We start from the raw sequence: 15126 nt of genomic DNA, 5'->3' as shown, positions 1-15126 counted from the left end.
AACTCAGATATAGCTTCCGAAATAATCGATCCATGACCTTGCCGACAATAGGAACTAGGCTGACTGGACGATAATTATTGCAATCAAGTTTATTTCCTTTCTTGAATATAGGAGTAACCGAAGCCAATTTCCAGGACGAGGGGAAAGAACCTTGATTAAAAGAAGCATTAATTATAAGAGACATAGGGATGGCTACGGATTCTGCACATTGTTTGAGGAAAAAAGAGGTGAGTCCGTCTAATCCAGGTAATGAATTATTTCGTAGTTTCCTTAAATGATGTCAAGAGTTTTAGACAAACGTGGGCACATTATTTAAGGAATAGTATCGTTAGGTTCATTTGTAAAAACCTGAGAAAAGAACAACGATAAACATTCCGAAGATTCGTTATTCGAAGAACATAAAGAGTCGTCAGCTTTTGAAGTAACGGTATGGAGACTTTAGAAGATAAAGATGTACGAATATACCGATAAACTTTTTTACTATTACCACTTGCAATCATATATTCTTTAAATTCTGTTCTTAACTTTAGCACAGATTATTTGACTCGATTAGAAAAATTATGGTGGCGAGAAAATCATCAAGGGAACCAGTAAGTTTATATCTTTGCCAAAGCTTTCGCTTGTGTCGAATTAAATGGGTAGCTGAGAGGTTCATCCGAGGTTTAAGTCGATCTCTGTATAGCTGCCGTTCGGTTTTATGATCAGAAATTGTTGTAGTAGCAGTATGAAGAAAAGAGTCCCACATTGACGATGGATCAGAGTGATTAGGAAAAATAGATTTCCAGTTTAACTGGGATAAAACTAAATTTACATTAAATAAATCAATAGTGGCATACGTTACGAAATTATTTTTGCAAGGCGGTGTTAAACTAAATTGAATGTGAGCAGTAATAAGCGAGTGGTCAAAAAGACCCAAAGGAGAGGACACTTTAAGTGTAGAAATTAGTTGATCGTTATTTGTGAAAAATAAGTCTAAAATTAAAGGATTATTGTTGGCTCTAAATCTTGTAGGTTTAGTTATCAGTTGTAATAAATTTGAGTTCATGACAAAGTTTTTAAACAAATTTTGGGAAGGTTCGGCCCTGACAGCGATCAAATCTACAACGTTATCAGCTGTCCCGAAATATAGTCATTTTAAATTGTAAAAACAAATCATAATTTAATATTTTATACCTCTACGACAAATTTAAGTGCATTAGTTAGTGCTGACAATATTATCTCAAGTGAGTTTCAAAAAACACTGTTGATGTTCTTCTTCATTCTTATAAATATATCGAAATAAATGGATGTCAAGTCGAAGTAAGAAGATTAATTTCTCCAGCCCAGAGACTTCTAATATCTAATGCATGTCCTACAATCCCGAACGAAATAATTGAACAAGAATTACAAAAACTTGGTATTCACACTGTATCTAAAATGACTTTTCTTCGAGTAGGTATGTCTGCAAGTGAGTACAGTCATGCTCTGAGCTTTAGAAGGCAATCATTCATTACACTTCTGGAAAATATGTCTATTCCTGACTCTTTTACCATAACTCATGATAATACTTCCTACCGAGTATTTCTCTTCATAGACGCATTCAGTTGCTCCAAATGTAAAACCATTGGTCATCAAGAATCAGAATGCGCTAACATTTTAAACCAAACTAATTCAACTACCCTCTTCGATTCAACTCAAACCACATCACCATTATCTAAACATCATCAACCTAATGATACCCCTTCAACTCCCCTCTCAAATTCAACTCTAACCACATCGTCATTATCTAAACCTAATGAACCTAATGATAAAATATATCAATCTACGGAAACCGACCTCATCCAAAACATATCTAAAGATAATCCAAACACTTCGTCTTCTTCTTCCAAAACAACATCACCAACTGTAAATAGCACTGAAAATACTACGGAAACCGACATCATCCTAAACATATCTAAAGATAATCCAAACACGTCGTCTTCTTCTTCCAAAACAACAGCACCAGCTGTAAATAACACTGAAAATACTACGACACCAAAAACATCAATAACCTTAAATAAGGCAGTCAATTCTAAACAGCTAAAAAGACATAGCATATCATCTCCTGAAATTAACGATGACAACCCAAAAACCGACTCATCCGTTTTTAATACCCCTAAACAAAATAAATCAAAAAAGAAACCCAAACCTTCTTCCAAAACCCCCCGCGAAGATGTCATTCACTCCCTAGAATCCATCAAAGACAAAATCGAAAATAGATCACCTCCATTTATACTAAATTTTAATGAAATATGTGATTTTATGGAAAATGTTTTAAACTCTCATAACCCTGAATTAACTTCTAAAGATTACTCCAATGAACCAGAGGAACTAATTCAAATCCTTAATTTTGTTTATTGTTACACCCAAAATTCTAGGTTAAGAAATAATATCACCCGACTAAAGAAAAAAATAAACCCTAACCCTTCTTCAGCTGACGAAACTGAAGAATCGTCACTAGTTGAAGAATAATTAAGGGATGACTAATTCATTTATAGTGCAATGGAACATAAATGGGTTTTATACCCATTATGAACAGTTAAAACTACTAATCGGCGAGCTTTTCCCTTTAATTCTTTATCTTCAAGAAACCCACTTTAAACAAAATAACATAAATTTAAAAAATTTTCAATGTTTTAAAAAAAATCGAATAGCTCAACAAGCTAGTGGTGGAGTAGCTATTTTCACCAGAATTGATTTGGAAGCTAAACCGATCGCGCTAAGTACTAATCTTGAAGCTGTAGCAGTCTCTATTACCTATCATAAAAAGATTAACATATGTAACATTTATTTACCACACCCTAGTAATCTAGATATGCACGAATTAAATAATTTTATAGACCAAATGCCACATCCTAAATTAATTTTAGGAGATATGAACTGCCACCACCCGGCATGGGGAAGTCACAAAACTGATAAATACGGTAACTTATTGAAAAACCTAATTGATTGTTCTGATTTATTGTTACTTAATACAGGGAATCCAACTAGATTTAATTCTTATTACGGTTCATTTTCCACCATTGATATATCCTTATGCAGTCAATCACTCTCAACTACATTGTCATGAAACACTTTGAACTCATTATATAATAGTGACCACTTTCCAATTTCTATAACATCAGATCACATTCATCCCCCTTGATTTCCCAATATATCAGTCCTGGAAATTAAAAAATGCAAATTGGGCATCCTATCAATCCTATATCAATAATAAACTTGAAAACTTCCATTTAAGCAATGATATAAACTATGATATCACCTCTTTAAATAATATTATTATAGAAGCAGCTTTAGAAATTATAGGAAAGACAAAACCCTGTAAAAGCAACCCGTACCTTGGTGGAATAGTGAAATTGCAAAAGCACTCTCATCTTGTAAACATGCCTTTAATAAACTTAAAAAACATAATACAGACCAAAACTTACTTAATTTTAAAAAACTCAGAGCTGAATCAAGATATCTTATGAAAAAAAGCAAAAAAGATACTTGGAAAGACTACGTATCGTCCATAAATTCGGAAACTTAAAGGTACCAACTCCTTTAGGCATATCAATGCACTAACATATAATAATGAGATCATCACCTGTAAAAAAGCTATTGGTGAAACTTTAGCCGAAGTTTACCAAGAAAATTCTAGCGACCAAAATATAACGCCGCAATTATTATTTCATAAACAAAATATAGAATCAGTTGAAATCGTTGATAAGGAATCTGGTGATCCATTAAATGCTACCATAACTCTTCAAGAACTAGAATACTCTATTGTAAACTCCAAAAATACATCCCCAGGACATGATGATATTCCACCAATATTCATAAAACACCTACCTTTCAGAGCAAAAATAATATTGTTAGATTTATTCAATACCTGTTTTTTAAATCATAAATTCCCAAAACCCTGGTCTCAGTCAACAACTATTCCCATTATTAATCCCAATAAGCCCGAAGATATACCCTCATCGTACCGTCCTATTTCTCTCACATGCAGCATGTGCAAAATACTGGAAAAAATTCTAAATCTCCGTCTAACATGGCATTTAGAAACAAAAGATCTCCTTATCCCATTTCAGAGTGGTTTTCGCAAGGGACGGTCTACATTAGATAATCATATTTCACTGCAAATCTCAATCAATGAAGCCTTTGCAAACAATCAGAAGTTGATTGCAATATTCTTTGACATAACCCAGGCTTTTGATAGGACATGGGAACACTCTATATTAGCAACACTTAATAATTATGGAATTCAAGGTAACATGCTTGCTTTTATAAAAAAATTCTTAAGTAATCGTTCTATACAAGTTAGAATAAATGGAATCATAAGTTCTCCAAAAATGCTAGATAATGGAATCCCTCAAGGATCCATTTTAAGTCCAGCCCTATTTTTAGTGGCTTTTAATAGCATCATAAATGTAATGAGAGCTCCTATTAAAGCTAGCATTTACGCGGATGATATTGTTATTTACACCAAATCTAATAACCTAGTTTCAGCAACAAATATATTACAACTTATGTTAAATCGACTTTAAAATTGGCCATTACAAACCGGATTCAATTTTTCTGCAGAAAAAACTCAATACGTAATGTTTAGTAAAAATAACACTCACCATACAATTAATTTAAGATTAAATGATTTACCTATAAAACAGTCAACAGAAGTAAATTTTTTAGGCCTAACTTTCGATAAAAAATTAAATTGGAATGTGCATATTAATAAATTACAACTAGCATGCCAAAACCGGTTAAACATACTTAAAATATTATCTAATAAATTTTGGGGTGCCGACTGTAAAACATTAATTAACCTATAAAATCACTTATTAGAAGTAAATTAGATTACGGTTGCATATCTTACGGTGCTGCAAGCAAAATTGCTTTAAAAAAACTAAATAGCATACAATCTACAGCTTTGAGATTAGCACTGGGTACCTTCAGAACTAGTCCTATTAGTAGCTTACAAGTTTTAGCGAGAGAACCACCTCTATATATTAGACGCCAACAATTATCCCTAAAGTATATAGGGAAAATATCAGCACAGAAACAACATCCAGTATTCTCCCAAATTTGCCATCCGAATATTGGTTCTAGAAAACCAACTAAAAATAGTACTCCCCTTATAAAACGAATGAAATCTTCTAACTTTGATATAGATAAGCTAAATCGATCTCTACAAGTCAGTGTAAATTTTCCTCCATGGATAATCCAACCACTTACCATTGATTTAACCCTCACAAAATACCCCAAATCAACTACAAATCCGATTTTCATTAAACACAATTTTCAGTGATGCCTTTAAAGCTCATGACGGACATGCTGCTGCATACTACTGTAAATACACTACTCACACTATATCCATACCTACATCCATCCATCCAATAGAAGGGATCAAGTAATAATTAACCGACTAAGAATTAGACACACTGCACTGACCCATAGATTCTTAATCAACAAAGAACCTTCTCCAACCTGCAGAAACTGTTCTCTCCCATTGACGGTGAAGCATATTCTGATGGACTGCCAGTACCACGAAGAAACAAGAAGAAAATATGGAATCTCAGATGACATCAAAACCACTTTTACCATAAACACTGACCATGTAATAAATTATTTAAAATATTTACGTTTATATACATCTATTTAATGTAAATAAAATGAACTTTTGTGTACGTTACTCCACTAATAACCCTTCGTGGTTGATGTGGATTATATGTTTTTTCTAAATAAAAAAAAAATTGGGAATTGATAATATTAGTTTTGGAAATAATGGGCCAGCTTATGTCTGGAAAATTGAAATCTCCAACAACAATAAGATTTTCAAGGGATGATAATTCCTCAAGTTTGTTAATAAGCATATTGTCCTGAGTAAGTACTGTATCCAGAGGTCGGTATAAGCAAACTATACTAAATATGAAAGAGTTTTTAGTAATAAGTCAGTGGATAATTTCTATACCGGGTACGTCTATTATTTTATTACTGATGGAAAAAGTATTAATAATTTCATTTGCTAAATAGATGCATACTCCTCCCCCACAACGAGCACCTCTATCTCTACAAAATATAGTAAAATTATCAATGTTTATAATAGCATCGGGAATAGAAGAATTAAGCCACGTTTCTGTTAGGAGAATAATGTGAGGTTTTAAAAGGTGAACAGTATACATAAGAAGCCAATCCGTAAATTTTGGTGCAGAATTTTTGTATAATATGTCCAGATTCTTTTGTAACAAATTATCATGAACAATGGAAATTACCCTGTTTTTCATACCCAATACTGTATTATACTTTTGACGAGTGGTGTGGTTTGAAAAGTAATTCATATACCTGCCCGATGCTGTTGGCTTTTGGTACCAATCCAATGTCAGAATATTGTCATTTGATCTTATTACCTTTGTGTCTAAAAATGGTATACTAAGATCTGTCTCGGTTTCAGTTGTGAACTGAAGATGATGAAAGATTAAATGAATTAAAAATTTTTAATGTGGTATTGATGTGATAAGATGGAACTGCACATATGATCTCATCGACATATTTATATATAAATGGTAATTCAAAAGGTAATTGTGTGGTCACATTGTCTAAGACATGATCAGTTACAATAATAGCAAAGATAAGACTAATCGGGGAACCTATAGGCGTTTCAAAAATTTGGGAGTAAAATTTTTCATTGAAACTGAAATAAGTGTTATTAAAAATGAACCTGAGAATTAGTTAAAAATTACCTTTAGATAGTGTCGTGTAGTCTTTTATACGGTTCCAATTTGATTCTATAATGTATGTGACCATATTTAGTGGAATGTTTGTAAATACGGTCACGGACATTATAGAATCAAATTGGAACCTTATAAAAGACTACATGACACTATCTAAAGGTAATTGTTTACTAATTCTCAGGTTCATTTTTAATAACACTTATTTCAGTTTCAATGAAAAATTTTATTCCCAAATTTTTGGAACACCTATGGGTTCCCCGATTAGTCCTATCCTTGCTTCTATTGTAACTGATCATCTCTTAGACAATGTGATCACACAATTACCTTAGCTTAATAGGAATATTTTGAAACGGAATGGGTACCGTTGTTTTAAAGTTTCAACAACTCAAGAGTTATTAGCCGAGGACAATTTCAAACGCATGGAATTTTGTGAACTGATGATGAATAAACAAAATAATAATGAACATTTTTTAAAAATCATTTTGTTTACCGATGAATCGTTATTTTCGTAAAATCGAAAACATAATCCTTCTATCGTATGATATTGGTCTCAGCATAATAAGCACTTGAGTATTCCAGTACGAACACAATCTCCCCAAAAACTTAATGATTTTGACAGGTATTTTAGGGAACTACATCGTCGGTCCATTTTTTATTGATGGTAATTTAACAGGAAATGAATATTTAGAATTGTTGCAAAATCAAAGTATTCCAGCAGTTCAATTGCTTCCTGTCAATTTTGAGGATATTTGGTTTCAGCAAGACGGCTGTCCTGCTCACAATACACGAGCAGTTCAAAATTATTTAGAAACCATTTTTGGAAATAAATAAATTTCTTCTCGTGGTACGATCAAGTGGCCTTCCAGATCACCAGACTTATCCCCAAATGATTATTTTCTTTGAGGATATTTAAAAGCAAGTGTTTATCGACACGATTTTAAGAGAGTCCAAAATTTAGAGGAATTGAGGGACAAAATAATTCATCTTTGTGAAAGCATTAAACCGGAACTGCTCAGAGATATGAGAGTATCTTTGTACAGATTTGATTTTTGCTCTGCAGAAAGAGGCGGAATATTTGAACCTCAATTACGTTGGATTTTTTTTTAATATTAATATTATGTTATTTTTGGAATTCGTTTTTATTTTAATTTTTAGATGTAGGTTTTTGGCGAATTGGCATGTAGGTACCCCACCTATGTTTCGTTTTTATTATACGATAATTATTGTTTGCGTTTGGTAACGTGCCCACGTGCGCAGCAGTCGAAAAGTATCGACTGGAGAGGGAGTCCAGTCGAACAAATGAAATAATTAAAAGAATCGTGACGTTTTATTGATACTTACACTGGGTAATTGCAAATCAGATAATCATTGTATAGTTATAAAATTACTATATTCCGCAAAATTAATTCCAAGTATATATATATATATATATATATATATATATATATATATATATATATATATATATATATATATATATATATATATATATATGTATATTATATATATACTATATATATATATATATATATATATATATATATATATATATATATATTAAATAACCAAATATATGGCCTAGGAGGACAAATTCGTTAAACTTCCCGTGCTCGAATCGGTATCAATAAAGTGTTATGATCATTTCGGCCTAGCCCAGCCTCATCAGACACTTTGGGCTGATACAAATTCAAACTCGGAAAGTCCAACGAATGTCTTCCAAAACTTCACTACAACAGTAGTTAGCTTACAAAGGCGCCACCTGCTTTGGCGGCCGTGAACGAAAGCGATAGCGGCTTTCGCTAAAAGATTTTGTCTTTTACACACATATATATATATATATATATATATATATATATATATATATATATATATATATATATATATATATATATATATATTCTCCTCCTTCCTTGGGATTGAATTCCGTCCTCGGAATTTCGAGAAGTTCTTGAAGGGCTGCTACTTGGTGTTGTGGCATTTTGGGTCCAAATAACAGTCTGTATAACAAATGAAACCAAAGTGACATTTTTCTGGAATCCAAAGAATGACGTTCCCACTTCTTTTTGTTTTTGGGGTAAAAATTCAATAGGTATTTCCCTTTTGTTGTTTCTCAAAGTGCCAATTGTAGTTATTTTATTTTCCAAAAGGGAAATAGCTAAATGATAACTGGTATACCAATTATCGGTTGTCAAATTGCGATTTGAACCTTTTATATAATCAGTAAGCCTATCTACAATATCACTGGGAGAGTTTGATACAGCATAAGACCCCTCAGGTTGCCGTCCACAATAATAAACCTCTAAATTTCCAACAAAGTAAGTTTGTGCATCGCCCAAAATAAACAGCTTGGTACCGTATTTTGCTGGTTTATTTGGTAAATACTGGATGAAACTACAACGTCCTCTGAATGCCTCTAGTTTTTCGTCTATTGTAACAAATTAACCAAGATTATAGGAATTTTTACAGTTACTAACAAATGCGTCCAATATTTTTCTAATTGGTGCAAGTTTGTCATATATTTTCGTTCATGTCTTATGGTTTTGTCATCAAAGAACATTGAACGTACGACAAAATAAAAATCTTTTGTAACTCATTACAGCTCTAAGAATTTCTATACCTGTTCCATCAGATGTCCAAAGTGCAAGTGCGTTAGTATGGTTAGCCTTTTTAGTGCCTAGGAGGTAAAGCACTCCCAGTAACGCCATTATTTTACTTTTTGAAGTATGTTTCATATCTCGTTCTCTTTTATATTGAACAGATTCTTTTTTATTATCAATGTACAAATTAGTAAATTGTACGATGTTCTCTAATATATCAGAATCTATAATTTTTTCAAAAGCTGAAAGTTCTGAGGTCACTTTTGAAGCCACTGCCTTTGGTCCTGGAAGTATTTTGATAATATTTTTCTTTTTAATTTTTGATTGCGACGACAGCGGAGTCTTACGCCATGCAGTTTTTTATCTTTACCTTGAAAAAATTCGAAAGCAGTCGTACTTACTGCAGTATTATCCTCGAAGTTACTGGCTCTGTCGTGGTCATTCTGTTCTTGTTCAGATTCAGAATTGTGGTCATCATGGTGTATTATTTCTTCATCTGTCTCAGATTCATCGGAATATTCTATTTCACTAGTTTCTGTTTATGGGTCTTCATTAAGAATTTTATATAACTCAGCCTCAGTTAAAAACTTCTTTCTAGCCCTGCAAAAATAAAAAAAGTAACACACAAATAATATAACAATGCAACTAAATTCTTACATGATATTCTCTTAGCGTAGCCGTTATATTCCTTCTCAATTATGTTACAATATCCTGTTCAACCTAAAATTAAGTAAAACTAAAGTTAATTTGACTTTAATTTCGAATTACAACTTTTTATAAAGTAAAATAATTAATGGATAAAATACTTACACTAGAAGGCGCGCCGTGTATTATGTACAAAAAACCGTCACACTCTCGTATTTCTAAGAATTTTCACAAAACTCAGCTGCAACAAAAAATATTACCCAACTATTCGAACGACAGATCTCTACTGGACGAATAGACGCGACGATATCGCCAGATTGACGACACTTCTATTTTTAGACGACTTTTTCTATTGGACGTGTACAAAATACACGGGCGCGCCCGCTCGAGGGTTAAGTTTATCTACGTTTCACTGATTATGCTAAAATATTTGACTGTGTCAAGTATAGTACCGTATTGAATATTTTGGAAAAAAAAGGTTTGGCTGTTAACACCTAAAAATTATTCAGTATCTGTACCAACATCAAAGCCACAGAACAGTTTGAAAATTGCAAAATAAAAGAGTTGTTCCAACATATCAGGTCACCTAGATCTCGATTACATAGAAATAGTTCCCCCAAATCTCAATCCTTTTGATACCGTAGGTGTGCAAGATCAGTGATGTTTTAGACAAGAGTATAACACAGTAAGAAAATTGCATATTGGGGAAAGTCCAGGTACTTACAAATGAAACGTTGAACATTAGAAAAAATTAGAGCATATATATATATATATATATATATATATATATATATATATATATATATATATATATATATATAAGAAAATGGAAAATAATTGTAACTAAAGTCCACTAAAATACGTTAAAAGACAAAGAAAACGCTACAAAAAATCCTCTTTACAGGATGACGCTTCAACATCTGCAAGCACTGGTCAAAATCCAGAAGATACCCAATTATAGTTACTATACAGAATCAATAGGAGATTCAAAAATCATAACTCATTTCCACAAACATATACTACATATTGACATAGAAAAACTTCAACAAACACTATCCAACAGTAGCGACAACTTTAACAACGTCTTACCAAATATACCAACGATACAACTTCTAAAAAACCAATTTACACACCTACTAAAAGAAGCAGAAGATAACTTACATAAAATCACACGATAAAGAATACAAAAACGAGGTCTTTTCAAATTCTTAGGTACGACTATCAAATACATTACCGGCAATCCTAACGACTCAGACTTCGAACTCCTCAAATCCCATCTCGCTGCAGTCGAGCTTAAACAAAACGAAATAATAAAAAAGTATAACAATCAAATCTCTTATGGTGAAAGCTTTAATACCAGATTCGACATACTTCTTAAAAAGTTAAATGGTAACAATGCCCTATTATTAAATGAATTAGATCACGTTTCCAAACAATTAGCCATAATCAATGAAATTTTAGAAATAAATGAATAAAATGAAAAGCATAAATGAATACATCAAAAAACTAATAAGAACAATAACAATCTCTCAATCCAATATTCCTAATATCGAACTTTTTACCCTACATGAGATACTAAATCTTCCAAATACACTTCTCGCAATTTATCCTCGAGACGCTCTAATACTTAATGAAGAACACCCCTATGAACTCTTAGAAGCCTCACACTCAGTAATATGTACAACTCAGACAAGTATTCTTATAATCCTAAAAATTCCTATTCTCCACGTCCACTCTTACCCAACTTCCAAAATATATTCGATACCCAACAACGAACAAGCAATGATAATCCCACCTGCAAAGTACTACGCAAATAACACATGGTACGAAAAGTGCACGCCAAAATCTAACATCATCATTTGCCAAAATAGAGTTTATTCAAAATGCCAAATCCCAGACGTACAAGGATGCCTAACTGCATATGTTACAGAAAACTTCATCATAGAGACTGACCACGTCGTTCTATAGGATCAGCAGAACCCCTTAAAATTGGCGAAATCACTGTCAACCAGTCCAGCGTGATTTCCACGGATGAAACATTATACATCATGGGACAAAAGATAAACCCACAGACCATCCAAGAACTACAAATGCAAAATATCATACAAGTGAAACTTCACCTGAAACATTCGCTTATATTGGAAAAATTGGAAATTCCAAGAACCCATCACCGACTCGAGCCCATCATTTATGCTTTGTATTTCTAAAATTTCATTGATTATGGCTAATTGTTTGGAAACGTGATCTAATTCATTTAATAATAGGGCATTGTTACCATTTAACTTTTTAAGAAGTATGTCGAATCTGGTATTAAAGGTTTCACCATAAGAGATTTGATTGTTATACTTTTTTATTATTTCGTTTTGTTTAAGCTCGACTGCAGCGAGATGGGATTTGAGGAGTTCGAAGTCTGAGTCGTTAGGATTGCCGGTAGTGTATTTGATAGTCGTACCTAAGAAGTTGAAAAGACCTCGTTTTTGTATTCTTTTTCGTGTGATTTTATGTAAGTTATCTTCTGCTTCTCTTAGTAGGTGTGTAAATTGGTTTTTTAGAAGTTGTATCGTGGGTATATTTGGTAAGACGTTGTTGAAGTTGTCGCTACTGTTGGATAGTGTTTGTTGGAGTTTGTCTAAGTCAATATGTAGTATGTGTTTGTGGAAATGAGTTATGATTTTTGAATCTCCTATTGATTCCGTATAGTAACTATTATTGGGTATCTCCTGGATTTTGACCAGTGCTTGCAGATGTTGAAGGGCCATCCTGTAAAGAGGATTTTTTGTAGCGTTTTCTTTGTCTTTTAACGTATTTTAGTGGACTTTAGTTACAATTATTTTCCATTTTTTTATATATATGCTCTAATTTTCTCTAATGTTCAAAGTTTCATTTGTAAGTACCTCCACTTTCCCCAATATGCAATTTTCTTAGTGTGTTATACTCTTGTCTAAAACATCACTGATCTTGCACACCTACGGTATCAAAAGGATTGAGATTTGGGGGATCTATTTCTATGTAATCGAGATCTAGGTGACCTGATATGTTGGAGCAACTCTTTTGTTTTGCAATTTTCAAACTGTTCTGTGGCTTTGATGTTGGTACAGATACTGAATAATTTTTAGGTGTTGACAGCCCAAACCTTTTTTTCCAAAATATTCAATACGGTACTATACTTGACACAGTCAAATATTTTAGCATAATCAGTGAAACGTAGATCAACTTAACCCTCGAGCGGGCGCGCCCGTGTATTTTGTACACGTCCAATAGAAAAAGTCGTCTAAAAATAGAAGTGTCGTCAATCTGGCGATATCGTCGCGTCTATTCGTCCAGTAGAGAATATCATGTAAGAATTTAGTTGCATTGTTATATTATTTGTGTGTTACTTTTTATATTTTTGCAGGGCTAGAAAGAAGTTTTTAACTGAGGCTGAGTTATATAAAATTCTTAATAAAGACCCAGAAACAGAAACTAGTGAAATAGAATATACCGATGAATCTGAGACAGATGAAGAAATAATACACCATGATGACCACAATTCTGAGTCTGAACAAGAACAGAATGACCACGACAGAGCCAGTAACTTCGAGGATAATACTGCAGTAAGTACGACTGCTTTCGAATATTTCCAAGGTAAAGATAAAAAAAACTGCATGGCGTAAGACTCCGCTGTCGTCGCAATCAAAAATTAAAAAGAAAAATATTATCAAAATACTTCCAGGACCAAAGGCAGTGGCTTCAAAAGTGACCTCAGAACTTTCAGCTTTTGAAAAAATTATAGATTATGATATATTAGAGAACATCGTACAATTTACTAATTTGTACATTGATAGTAAAAAAGAATCTGTTCAATATAAAAGAGAACGAGATATGAAACATACTTCAAAAAGTGAAATAATGGCGTTACTGGGAGTGCTTTACCTCCTAGGCACTAAAAAGGCTAACCATACTAACGCACTTGAACTTTGGACATCTGATGGAACAGGTATGGGAATTCTTAGAGCTGTAATGAGTTACAAAAGATTTTTATTTTTGGTACGTTCAATGCGCTTTGATGACAAAACCATAAGACATGAACGAAAATATATGACAAACTTGCACCAATTAGAAAAATATTGGACGCATTTGTTAGTAACTGTAAAAATTCCTATAATCTTGGTGAATTTGTTATAACAGACGAAAAACTAGAGGGATTCAGAGGACGTTGTAGTTTCATCTAGTATTTACCAAATAAACCAGCAAAATACGGTATCAAGCTGTTCATTTTGGGCGATGCACAAACTTACTTTGTTGGAAATTTAGAGGTTTATTATTGTGGACGGCAACCTGAGGGGCCTTATGCTGTATCAAACTCTCCTAGTGATATTGTAGATAGGCTTACTGATTATATAAAAGGTTCAAATCGCAATTTGACAACCGATAATTGGTATACCAGTTATCCTTTAGCTATTTCCCTTTTGGAAAATAAAATAACTACAATTGGCACTTTGAGAAACAACAAAAGGGAAATACCTATTGAATTTTTACCCCAAAAACAAAAAGAAGTGGGAACGTCATTCTTTGGATTCCAGAAAAATGTCACTTTGGTTTCATTTGTTCCAAAAAAAAGTAAGTCGGTCGTACTTTTATCCACGATGCATGACACTGCCACCGTAGACGTCGAAACTAAAAAACCAGAAATTATTCTAGATTATAATGCCACAAAAGGCGGTGTGGATACTATTGACCAAATGTGTGCATCATATTCTGTAAAAAGAATAACCAGAAGATGGCCACTAATTATATTTTTTTCTCTAATGGATATGGCGAGTATCAACGCGCAGGTGTTGTTTTGTGCCAATAAAACAAATCCGAATTTTCTAAAGAATTTAAGATTGAGTTTAATGAAAGTACATCTTTCAGAAAGAGCGACAATGCGATATCTTCCTCAGGATATTCAAGGTTTTCTAATGAAATATAAATCATGTGAAGAACCTACTAGAACAGAAGTGCAAAGCTCTAGAAAACGTGGACGTTGTGCAATATGTCCAGGCTCAAAAAATTCTAGCACAACAGTTAGATGTGGGCTATGTAGAATATTTGTATGTAAAATGCATTCAGAAACCACAATTAATTGCGTAAAATGTAAGAACAATGAACGGCAGCAATCAGAAGAAATCGAGTGA

This window comes from Diabrotica undecimpunctata, chromosome 11 (assembly GCF_040954645.1).
Source record: "Diabrotica undecimpunctata isolate CICGRU chromosome 11, icDiaUnde3, whole genome shotgun sequence".
NCBI lineage: Eukaryota > Metazoa > Arthropoda > Insecta > Coleoptera > Chrysomelidae > Diabrotica > Diabrotica undecimpunctata.
Note: the sequence above shows the minus strand (reverse complement) of the source record.